Source organism: Athene cunicularia (genome assembly GCF_003259725.1).
Source record: "Athene cunicularia isolate RWA chromosome 3 unlocalized genomic scaffold, athCun1 chr3_part1, whole genome shotgun sequence".
NCBI lineage: Eukaryota > Metazoa > Chordata > Aves > Strigiformes > Strigidae > Athene > Athene cunicularia.
The window spans coordinates 100,420,969-100,433,695 of record NW_020799097.1 but is presented as its reverse complement, the minus strand read 5'-3'; positions in this window follow the sequence as shown (position 1 = coordinate 100,433,695).

Below are 12,727 nucleotides of genomic sequence, written 5' to 3'. Positions count from 1 at the left end.
GGGGAAAGCAGCAGTCGCGCTTGATGCTTCCAACGAGCCGTTAGGAGCCGCACGCCGCAACGAGATGCTCCTCGCGGGAGAACCCGCCGAAGCGGTGTTTAACTGAGAGCGGGGAGCCACGGCAGCGCGACGTTGTGTTTCATGTCATCTTCAGACTACTTGTTGCCCACCCTTCTGGCACCTCAGCGGTTTTGGTCGTCTTCACACCTCCCGATGAATTTGGCTCTCAGGATTCTGTGTTACCATGGCGTTCACTTTCTCGCACTGAGTCAGAGTCTCGTTTTGCAGGCTGAAGGCACAAAACTGCTTGAAACAAGCACGTGCTTAACTTTCAAGGAGTAAATATTTATGGGGTAACTAATTCTTCTGCCTTGTGCAATTTCCATGGTGGAGGCTGAAGTTAGGCTGTGAGAAATGAGAACTGACTGCTGCAGCAGATGAAAATCATGATGGTGCGTGCAGTACAGGACTGCATTAAAGCCTGACTTTTGCTCAGTCCTGCTTCCATATATGAACAGCCCCTCCTTTTGAACCGCAAACGTGGGATGCCTTAGCTTGTAGCTGTTCACATAGAGATAAATTTTATGCACATCAGCACGTTTCTTCTTACTACATAGTTTTAGGTACCAATTCAGCAAATAAGTATTTGTAGTATTACAAATACACGCTCAAGTTTTAGTAGCTGAGGTAGAACATAAATATGTCCATACATGCTTGTTAAATGCCTTCATGGGTTAGAGTTTATATGTATAAAATGTAAATCAAAATCCAAGTGTAGATTATAGCTTTATGCAAACATACAAGATGACTGTGGAAGCCTATTCAATATAAACTTTTGTCCATGTTTCCTTCTGTCATTCTTTCCTTTTTCCTTTGTCAGCAAAATATTTACGAACTTTTGAATGTATGATTACTTGTGCACCTGTCTTTTTTGCTTTTGGTGAAATAATCTTTAGCATTTGGAAATAGATTGAAAGTACTCTAAAAGAATTCTTTTCTGTATACTTCAGACTCAATTCTGGATACAGCATATCTAGAAATGATAGGGGGCAAGTGTAATATACTGTTATCTTTCTTGTAGGTGTATAGACTTTTTATTTCTTTTTTTTAATATGTTACAAAATCCAGTCTTTAGGCACTTGTTCTTAAAACTGCTGGCTCATGTATTCATCGCAGTAAAGGAAACACTTACGTGGTTAATTTGCATTTTACAGAGTGCTAAGGCCCAGACCCTGTATCTGTGTGTTCCTCTGTTCTTGCCTGCCCTCCAACAGCTGTCATTTTCTTCTGCATCCATTTTTAGAAAGTGACACTGCCCAGTGTGTCCTGTATACTGCTGATTGGCAGCTGAAGCCTTGCTGCTTGTCCCTAGTGTAAAAGAGCCCACCTTAAAGTTTCATCAATTAAATATTTTTGAATTTGTTAATGAAAAGCCTTGTATAAGTTCTAAGTAACGTAAAAATATTTTTCTGAGTTTAAAATATTTTCTTAAAAGTTACTAGGCTTTGGAATGGCTGCCATGCTGTTTAAAACTATGTTGTAAAAATCTGTTGGCAGTTGAAATTCATGATGCAAAGACCTCAGTAAATAATAGGTGTAGTTTTGCAATGATGGGATTTTCATACCAATTGTACTGGAAGATACTTTCAGACCATATCTTCGTGTATCACTCGTAAAAGAAACATTGATGAAATGTGAATCAGCCAAACAAAAAGAAACTGGTTTATTCTCTCAAATAAATGAAAAGTATTTTTAGCTCTTGACTTTTCTTGTGTCTTTTTAATGTAACTTCTGTTTCAGAAAAGAATCATCAGCAGTTCTGTAGGCCAGCTACAGTTTCCCAAACTGAAAGGGTAATGTTTGAATTAACATACACTTGAAATAAGTGGAATTACATGGATGTAAGAAGCCATGGGAATGTACAGGCCTGTGGGACTGAGGTATTTGGAGAAAAAAAAAAAAAGAAAGCAGGAGCTCTGACTGGCAATCTGAAATAGCTGTGTTTGAGAAGGCTGAAGATTGCCCTTCCCCACTTTCTGCACATACTGCTTCCTACACAGCTGTCGGAGCTGCTCTGAGTCAGCTTCTGAACCCCCTGGATTTTAGAATGTATTTAAAGGCACACGGCGATGATGCCAGGTTATAAGCCGCTGGCTCCAAATCCAATTCATAAAAGTCTGAGGTGGCCGCAGAGAATGTTGTGAATAGTAATTTTATGCCAAGCTATTCCCACTCTTAAGTCAGAGCCCTCAATATGCGCTGAAGCATTGATTCTGCAAAACATCACGTATGTCTCTAACTTGTCTGGGAAGAAAGCTCATTATCATTCATGATCATTATTCAAAACAGAGAAGCAACATTCTGGAACAGATTTAACTAGAAGTCACATTTGCAGTTCTTTTCAGTCATAGAGATTTATTTCCTTCACCTTCTTAGCATCTCTACCCAAGAGCAAGACCTTTGGAAGGGTGAATGTGAACATGACATATCATTGACTTCCAGAATCCTGAGCAACTTGTCTTGGAAGTGTGGTGCCAGGTTACTACTGAGTTTTCACTACAGGGAGTTGCCTGGTTGCCAGCAGACAAAGAGTTAACTATAGGTTTGCTTTCCCATTCCTCTGTACAGATGCTCCAAAACCAAGCTACAAGAAATCTAGCTCTTCTCAGAGACAGTGGGAGGAATATTTTAGTGAAGAGGATGCCCTAAGTGTGTGAACCCTTATCCAGGAAGGTTTGTGGAGAGAGGTTATGAAAACTTACTTTTATTTCCTTCTCAAAATGAAAATTTTTAAGGAAAAGCCCTGTTGGCTGCAGCTGTGCTTACATTTACAGCTGCACCACCCCATCAGTTTTTCGGGGTATTTTAACTAACATAAAATACCTTCTGGGCTAAGGCTGTGCTCTTTCAAGCATGCATGGAATTAGGTTTAAGAACTTGGACTGTCCCAGTAAAACCCAACGAGCTATTCACATAATTCAGGTAAAACTGTATGTTTACATGTTCTGTGGTCTGCACTAGCTAGTCACTATCTAGCAGAAGAGTTCCCAAGTCTTCTGCTTGATAAATCCTTAAATATAGCACTAGTTATCTCAGGGAACATCTGTAACCTTCCTCCCAGAGCAGGATTTGAAATTCTGGGATTGGAACTCAGAGATTAGTTGGTGAGACCGTCTTTGCAAGGGCCCTGAGTTCGATTTCCTTTGGCATACCTCTGAATATGTCATTAGAGTCTTTTCAGGCAAAACTATGTGTATGGGTATGTGCAGGCAATGGATTTTTAAAACTAGCTCTGATTCATGTTGTTATTTTAAAAACCTTTAAATTAAATCTTCTGTTAGACAACCAGTGTGATTGTGTTACAAATAAAAAACGTATTCTAAGAAGTTTGCACACAAGGCACACACACACTCATACACTGATTTTCATAACTGATAGTCCAATGAAAATGTATCCCAATTAACTCCTTAATTTTGTCTGTGTCTTGAACCATCATTATGGGTGGAAACAGTGCTGTCTGAGAACTCAACAGCAGTCTTTCTGGCTCGGTAAGAGGCAAAGCATCCCTTAGGGATATAGGTTTACAATAAGCTTTCAAAGTCAGTTAGCAACTTTGCCATAATGACATTTCCTTAGCAAAAAGCTACAGAACATGAGCATATGTGTATTTATTAATCTGTTCTCTGTGCTGAAGATTTATTTGCATTTTATATATAAAATGGGGAAAGATCTTCAGCAAGAGGAGCGGATTCATAGTATTTTAAAATGTAACAAATGGCACTTATATTCACTGAAATGCAAAAAAAAGACCCTCTAACCAACCAACCAACCACCACCACCACCAAACACTGTAGCCTTTACTCTACCACTTTCTAAATGCTTCTGTCTGGGGCAAACCAGACCTTTGTAAATGCCATCGAGTGCTATCCTCAGCATTGCAGTCTTCTATGAAGATTGTTCAACATGGCATTTAGAAAATAAAAGAGAACTATTTCTGTTATGAAATGTTTGCATGTAAAAGCAAACACCTGGAAGCTTGAGTTCTTTCAGAAATAATTCCTAATGCTCAGTGAAGGGAATTAAACAAACAAACAGCAAGGTTTTTGCTGTCAGCTTCTCAGCGGGCTAACAAGAATTACTGCATGCTAAGAATCAGCTGCTCTTGGAAACTTAATGAATGTGGCAGCCAGAAAAGTACGAAGTGTAGCCAAGAGATGTAAAGCAGATATATAGGCTGTAACAAAGAGAAATGAAGAGGATTGGGAAATCTCTCTGTAAATCCAAGATGGAAAGTTTGCTGTACCAGGGTTTCTGAGCACTTTGACAGTGTAAAATACTTCTGTAAGGAATTGGTTTTGTGGCTTGAATTGTAATTCTATTCCCTTGTAATTCTATTCTCCTTGGAGAATAATAGCAGAAAAGTATTTTTATATTTTCATCTGTCTCTGCTGTGATTTAGCAACTGGAAACAAAGAGCCAAGTCTGCTGAGCAGCCAGTTCTCCGTGGCCCACTAGCAAGTGGGCTGGCACCCATTGTCTGCAAATCTGTCCTCTTTAACCAGGCTCAATTTCAAACTATACCTTTCCAGGGGCATTTTTTTTAAACCTTTTTTTGCAAAAGCATAATGAATGCTATTAGTAAGGAGAAGTCTTAAATATTGATTAATTATAATCAGTCCTTTACCTCCCTGGTTAATGAATGAAATCAAGTCACATGCTTTTGTGGATACTACTAATTTGTCATACAGGCTATGTGGCTTTTGTGTGCAGTTCTTTCACAAAAGCTGCAAAAGAGACTAATAAAAGACACATGTGGTTCTTCCATAATAACATGACTCCCAGAGCTGGATCTTTAGGTGGGGGAAAAAAGAAGTAAGACTTGAAATAAAGTGGTAAGCATGGGTAAGCACATAGAAGAGACTGATGTGAGCTTTAGAGAGATGTAAATAACATTTATAGTAACGTAGTCATTTGTCCTTTTGTCTGTAACATCTAAGAATATTTATTTTTGCCAGCAGATGAAATAAATGGTCTTACTGAAATTTCAGAAGTGTGTACCTCTGTGTTAGGATTGGTCTACCTTGGAGAAATGTACTGCCTTCCCTGTAGCAGGAGAGCCACAGTGGTAAAATTAAAGCAGCACAGTAACGCCTGTGATTTTTCCTATGTAGATGTGCTCTTAGTCATGATGGTAAAGGCAGCGGTGCTTGTTTCCACCACGGTGAAATGTGACATTATGGCAAAAGCTGTCTCTCACGTCGTTGTCTAGAGCAGGATCCCAGCATTTCCCTGCTTTTGCTGAAGGATGAAGCACCTTCCGTGACCTGACTTGCTCTCCTTCCAGCGGATCTGACACCACAGTCACTAAGCACAGACCGTGCAGCAAGCTCACTTAATCCTACCCAGCAAACACGTGAGCCACAGTTTGTGTTTCAGTCTGTAAATTGTTCTTTTGTTTTGCAGGCTTTACTGAACACAGTTTTATTTCATGTGACTGTGCTATTTATGGAGGAGTAAATATTGCCGGGGGTCTATTTAAAAAGGCCAATGACCTGGATTTTTTTCCATTTGAATTATCTCCAAGAGTCAGATATGCTTAACAACTGATTTTTTTTTTTTTCCCGTGTTGCTGTAGATTGCAATAATTTATAATGTCTTAGATCAACAGCAACCAAAGATTTTGAGAGAAGTAAAGCTTCATGTAGTACAAATGTGATTAGACAGTATGCAACCTTGCCATTTTTGGAAGAGATTTTAATTTCATCCTAAATTACCAGTTGTCAACATAGCATGTTTTTAACCTCTGAATATTTGCCTTTTGATACCATTATTGTAATTTCAGTTCATAACTCTGGTTACTTTTTTTTTTTTTTTTTACTTTTTTCCAATTGTGTTTCCACATATTATAAATAAATAAAACCTCATGTTTTCAGAAAGGGAAGATTTAAAGAGAGCAAATGTTCTTCTTGCTGTTCTTGCAATCTAAATAGCAGTATTGCTTTCCTATATTTAAGAAGAAGAAAGTTAAACATTGCCAAGAAAATAGTGCTATATTTCCACTTTCAAGAAAGAGCTTTGTGAATGCAAACCGGTAGCCAAATGTCAGGAATATGAAATATGTTTGAGTATGCTTAAAAGATAAGTCAACCGTATTTTTTTAATATATAACATTTTTAATAGAGTTGATCACAGTAAGTATAATGGAGTCCAAGCTGAATTTTTCCTGTAGACATACTTATCTTTACTCATCATAAAAAGATACAGTTTTCATACTGAATGCCATTCAATATACCTTCTAATGTTTGTGGAGTTTACCATGCCATTACAAAGTATCCTGATTTCAGTGCAAAGCTGTCTTCAGAAGTCACAACCCACTTTTTCCCTGAGGGGTGGAGCAGGATGGGGATGGGATTCTCTCAGGCCAAAGCCATCATCTCACCTGACCACATTTCCTCCAAATCTCACCTTTACAGGGGAAGGAGCATACTGGTCAACACTTAGATAATTCTAAACCCTTATGAAGTAAAAGATGAGCACATCTTTAATATTATTCTGTCTCACAGCACACTGCGCCATGAGGTAGCCATGCTGTACATGTTGCCTGTGCATAAGTCCTACCATTCCTGCTTAGCCCTTCAGGAACATGCCAAGAAGCAATGGCAGAACTTCTTGTCCTGTTGTTGTCTTAGGAAAGACAGTTAGTTCAAGGTGTTGGGAAAAACATTCCATATTGCTAGTCAAACTAATAGAAATTTGCACTGACATTTCTACAGATGAAACAACATGGAAGCCTTGGAAAAGATATTTTACAGAGAATAAAGCCTTTTCTGAAGGTTTTCTACTAGAGCCCATCACTGATTACTTTGACCTTCTCATTTTTAGTGTCCCTTTTCAAATACTGGAATTGACCAGTCGGTTATTTCACACTTTAAAAAGACATCATCTTCCTTGAGTCGGAATTGTTACTGTGAAATGAACTGCTGTCAGTGACACCTACAGCCTCCATTAAGATGAGTCCTACAAGTGCTGTTTCATTCTCGATTGTAACATATGTTTTCAGTTCTCATTTGTATTACTAAACAAGAGTTTTCAGATTCTAACTCAAACCATCTTTCAAAATTAAATTAGCTAAACCCTAATTAGCCAGCAATGATCAGAACAGATTGCAATGACTACATATGCTACTCCAGTCTATCTCTTCATTAAAAAGCCGCCAGCTTTTAAGGAAAGAAAAAAATTCAGAATACATTCTGTCTTAATAGACCTCAGAACTGTCTGAGGTGAAGCAGAATGATTACAGTATAACCAAGCACCTGCTGTAATGCCTTTCTAGGTTATTTCTCACTGATTAATAAGTTAAAACATAAAAGACCTTAAAGGAAAAATATGCTAAACTGTTTGGTAATGTCTGCCCTCATACGGGGATATCTCAGAATCTTCTTCCATTTTCCCCTTTATGTAAAAACTGGTGGCCTGATTCTTTGCTGTAGTTTTTGGAGGCCATAAAGCCACCAAAGCTGACAGAGATACATTGACGCAAAATGTACTAACATGTCATTAAGGACTAACTCCTCAAATGAGCCTGAAGGCCAGATTTTATAATTAAAAAATGTAAATATGCAGGAATGCATTTTTCTGAAATGAAAATTTATTTTTAAATGCCAGTTTTTCTTTAAAATTATCATTAAAGTGGGTGTCTGGAAAGCAAAGCCATGCATTTTCTTACAGAACAGGTAGTCATCTGAAGGACAAGCTGATCTGTGAGTAAGTTTTGGTGCTGTTCTGAGAGAACTGGTTTTAAAGGCAAGTCATGACCCTGATCTCCCTGCTACAGTTAAAAACATGAAATGTATACAGGGATAGAACTGGACTAAGACTATACATATATACAATCTTAAATATATATATTTGGTATAGATAATTATATATTCAGAAAAATATATACTTCAGGCCAGGATACCTCTACCTACTACTGGCTTGGGTGACATCTTGCTAGGCTAGCATCCATCTCCATAGCCATTGCCTGTCTGATTGCTTCGAGTGTCCTACCACTGCATTATGTTAAATGACAAATTTGTATTTAATTTTATACTGTATGTTCCCTTCTGGTTATTCTGTTAAGAGTTAATTAAGTTCAAGCCAGTCCCTTGATTTGACAGAATAAAAGGGTCTGCAATGTCCCTTTGCACTGGGCCACTTCAGCAGCTCTTGCTCAGATTGGGTTATCTGCCTAATAATTGCAGAGTTTGGTGTCAGGTCTCCCAAATCCATGCAATCCTCAACACCAAATATGTCCAACAAAACCAAACGCATTTGCTGTACCCTTCTGCAAGTTAATGAAATGATCCGTAGGGGTCCTGTCCCACCATGAGCAGGGTATCACACAAAGCACTGATTCCCAGCCTTTCTGTTGATGATGCCCATTGATGTTCACTCCTCATGTCGTGCCCCCCTGTGCTGCACACACTGCCTCCTTCCTCCTCTCCTTGCCTTCATCACCTTTGTGCTGCTTCTTGTGGGGGGGGCTGCTGCCGCCTGCCCTCCCTTTTTCACCCGGGTGATGTCCTGCTCTCCTACCATTTCCACCAGCTGGAAGCCGGAATGATTTCTGGCCCCAGCTGGAAAATTCATATGAGTCTGTCCTGAACTTTCTCTGCCCAGAGCTGGCATGAGTCGCACAGAATTTATCAGCCTGCTCCATGCCTCACCTGTGTTACAGGCATTCATTACTTGGGAACCGGTGCAACGAAGTGTAGCACTGTGCATGAGTCTACTCTGCTTGTCTTAAAATAATAATGATGATTGGGAGGGCTTTCATAAGAAAAATAAATGCAATTACCATTTCCATAGGATGCATCACGCTGTCACTGTATGCACTGCCCGCTTGCTACCCACTGCCTGTGGAATCTTCTTGTCTTCTGGGGAGCCACCACCGGGGGCACGTCCTTGAAGTAGCTTAGAAACTTCTGAAATAGGAGAGCATTTCATGTCTGGTAAGTTAAGGCAATCAAGGAAAACCGTATTTGGGTTTGGACATGGATTACTTTGTAAAGACATTTAACATGCATTTATCACAAAATAGCATCAATGCATCTGATCTGATATTTGATAAACAGTGTGTGAAAAATATGGCAGAAGAATGTTAAGTGTTATTTCAACATAATCATTGGTAAAACTGATTCCAAAATACTCAGTGCTGTTATGGTTTTGATGGTATGAATTAAAAAAATAGACTTTGTTGCATTGACCTTGTTGCTCCTCTCTAACCTAAGAATGATCACTCTGACTTTTGGACTTTTATGGCTGGTAAGAAGCATCACTAGTAAGTTTGCTGAGTGGAGAGTTTTTAAAGTACTGTTGCTGTGGCCTGAAATTCTTGTGTAGTGTGTTTTTATTCTGTCCATGTCAACAGCTGTACTGCACCATGGGTCAGATGTCGTGCTGTGAAACATAGGCCTGCTTTTCCACTGTACAAATTGAAGTGTTCAGAAAAAGAGGGGGATATAGTTAAAAGATGTCTTCCAGCTTTATTCAATACAGGCACAAGTTGACTACTTTTCTAGATCACTCTAACGAATGGAAGAGGGGATCACTTCTTCTGACAACTTCTGTTAATATTTCCAAAATAATGTAGACAAATTTCTATAATAACAGCACATATTTATAATTTCTGTGGTTGGAAATGACCCATTTATACCTCCAAATATATACCTTAGATCAAAAATTGGTTTCTATCTTCAGCAATTTTTATCAGAGAGTTTTCAGAGGATGTATAAGTTCTCACCTTTTTATTTAAAAAGTATCTTTGCTGTAGTCCAGTGTTGAATGTGCTGTTGTCTACACATATACTTACTAAACGCTACAAAAAAACTGTATTGTCATTTAAATGTCTTTAGTGTTTGTTTGTCCAACAGAGCAGTGGGGATTTCAAACACTGATATTTGGTTCTGCAGTTTTATTATTGCCATTGACTACCTTTTTTATAGGGAAAAAAAGGGTGAAATTTCAAAATCATTGTTACTGAAGTCTTACTTAAATATTGGTGTTCATTGACTTGTCTGATTACTGCTGTTTATGGGACTAAAGTAGGCTCAGAAATGAGTGGCAATCTGTCTTAAAAAAAAACCCTGAAACATCCCTTTTAGACAACATTTAAACACCATTTAATCCCAGGCATAAGGGGTGGCCAGCATGTTCTACACATCTTACGAATTTTGGACAATGTTATTGTGAATGTCGTATTTTTAATGTGGAACAGAGGGTTTGCTGACTGGGTCTACACCACATACTTGTCAGAGTGATGAAGAGCCATTGACTTTAATGGCTGTACCAGATAAACTGGAAAGTTCTCAAACAGGAAGAAGGAACAGAAATTAAGAGAATGGCAGTCCCAGAGGGACTCAGAGAGGGAACAAAGGGGAAGATTTATTAAGTCCTTCAAATGTTTTGAATGGGAAAAAAAGGTGATTTTTTTTTAAGCAGAGAAAGGAGATACAATTTAACTATGAGACCCTACAATGTCAGAGAAAGGAATCTTGATTTTGAGGAGAAGCAGTGAAATGCAAGAAGATTGTAGATATGCTAGAGGATGTCTGACATATTGCCAAATAATGCTGTGGAAACGGAGGCTTGGAAAATATTGTTTATTATTCTGTGGATGACTGTATATTTCTTTTGTGAGCTAAGTGCAAAGTCACTTGTTTTAGAGTTCAGTTCAAAGTCTACATGGCTATGAACGCTGCTTCACACAGACACCCAGAGACTTACACACAGCCTGGTCCTGTGCAGCTACAGGCACCTGCCTGAGGTGTGTAAATGTTAAGCCTGCTAACCAAGGCTCCCTCCAGTCAGCAGAGCAAGCTAGGCACTCTGTAGTGGAAACTCACATCTCAGATGGGCTGAATTGCTCTCTGGAGACCACCTGTCTCTCTACACTAACTACAGAAGTAGCTTACCATGACCATCATCTCGTGTAGGTGCTGGGCATGACTTGGCCAGGTCTTTGGCTTCTCAAGACCAAAACGTGTACAAAGCTAGAGCTATAGAAAAGGATTCATGAAGCTCCCTGGGAACCTGAGACTATGACTATACAAGTAAATCAAACAGTGCAGGGACTGTTCCCAGGTACTGGGACTCTCCCACCTCTATGTTACTGGATCAGCACCTGGCCCAGGCTGACCTTCCCAAGTCCCCAGTATGCCATGCACAAGCAGTGCCTTAATTTTGAGGGTAAGAGTGTGTTCTTAATGCCAAGGGCTGGTTTCCAAAAAACTTTAATTTATCAGAATGGAAGTATACTTCGTCTATGAAACACCTGGAAATCACCTCACTGCATTATATATTTGCACAGCCTACAGTTACTCCTTGGCCAGGTCACTCTGTTACCCCAAACTCCAAAACTTTTATGTGCTAATTCTTCCCTTTGTCCAACAGTTCTCCCTTTAGGAAGGGACACTTCCTAGGCACTGGCTCTTTGTTTATCACACCTTAGAAAGTGGGTGCGACAGCTCAACTTCTCTCAAGGCGTAGTACTGTGGGTCTGAAGAAACTTGGAAGTGTGTGCAGATGACGAGAGGAGACTGCCAGCAGCACTTGGAGGAGCACGGTTACTGGGTTTGTCACTGGAGTATTATAATGTTCTGGTCATCTGAGTAATAATAAGCATGTTATTTAAAGTATTTTTCTTTTGCTAGATAATGCAAAGTGAAACTAGTTTTCATTAATTTATTTTTTTCCCCCTTGTTCTTTTATGACTATCCTAATTTCTAACAATTGTTTTGGGCCATTTTCTCAGTTCCATTACCTTAAATAAATTCATTGCCTTCACTGAAAATATACTGATTTACACTGGTTGAAGATCTGGCAATTTCTTTAGTCTTTTCTTAATCAGTTTATTTTTTTCTGCCCCTCCTCTGCCATTTGTTGTATTACATTTGCTGTTTTCACTCACCACTGATCTTTTTTAACTGCAAACAATCTGTCACTGTAGGAATTGTAGCACTATGTGATTTAGTGTTGCTTTTAGCTCTGCAGACCAGAGTTTAAATTCTTTGTATTACTTTCATAGGTCATATCATGCTGAGTGTCTTTAATCAGATTGCATGCTGCTATCATTTTGCTGTGTCTAAACTTTAATTAGGCCTTCAGAGGAGTAAGTAGTATTAATAAGTTTAGGTAAGTTGCAATAACTAAGTAAAAAAAGGGATTTTTACGGACCAGATAACTGAAACTATAGGAGTTAGAAAAAGCAGAGAAACAGAGATAGGGCAGTAAGAAAGTTATGGCCACAGCCACAGAGGTACCCATAGTCTGGCAATGTTAATTTTTTTTTTATTTTTTTTTTTTAAAGAGGACCTTTGGGCAGAGTGCTAGCCATACAGGGGATTGGATTTGTGAGCAGAGCCTGTCTCTCAAGCTGCTTGATTCCTTTTTCATTCTAAGACACAGGATTTTTTTCCTTCTTTATAAATAAACAGAACTGAACAAAATAATATTGGTCTCAGTTTCTTCTTCTAAGAAAATAAACTGTATATTCCCAATTCTAGTTAGTAAATTATTAAAAGAAGCAGCATGCTATTCTTATGGTTGCCATCCAGATTCTGAAACGTTCCGTTTCCCTTCCTCTTCAACCAATCTGGCAAGAATTGATGATTCTGGGCTTTCCCAAGGGCACATCCTCCTCTGGTTGGTACCATAAGGCATGATGTTTTCCTGGTGATTAGGGTAG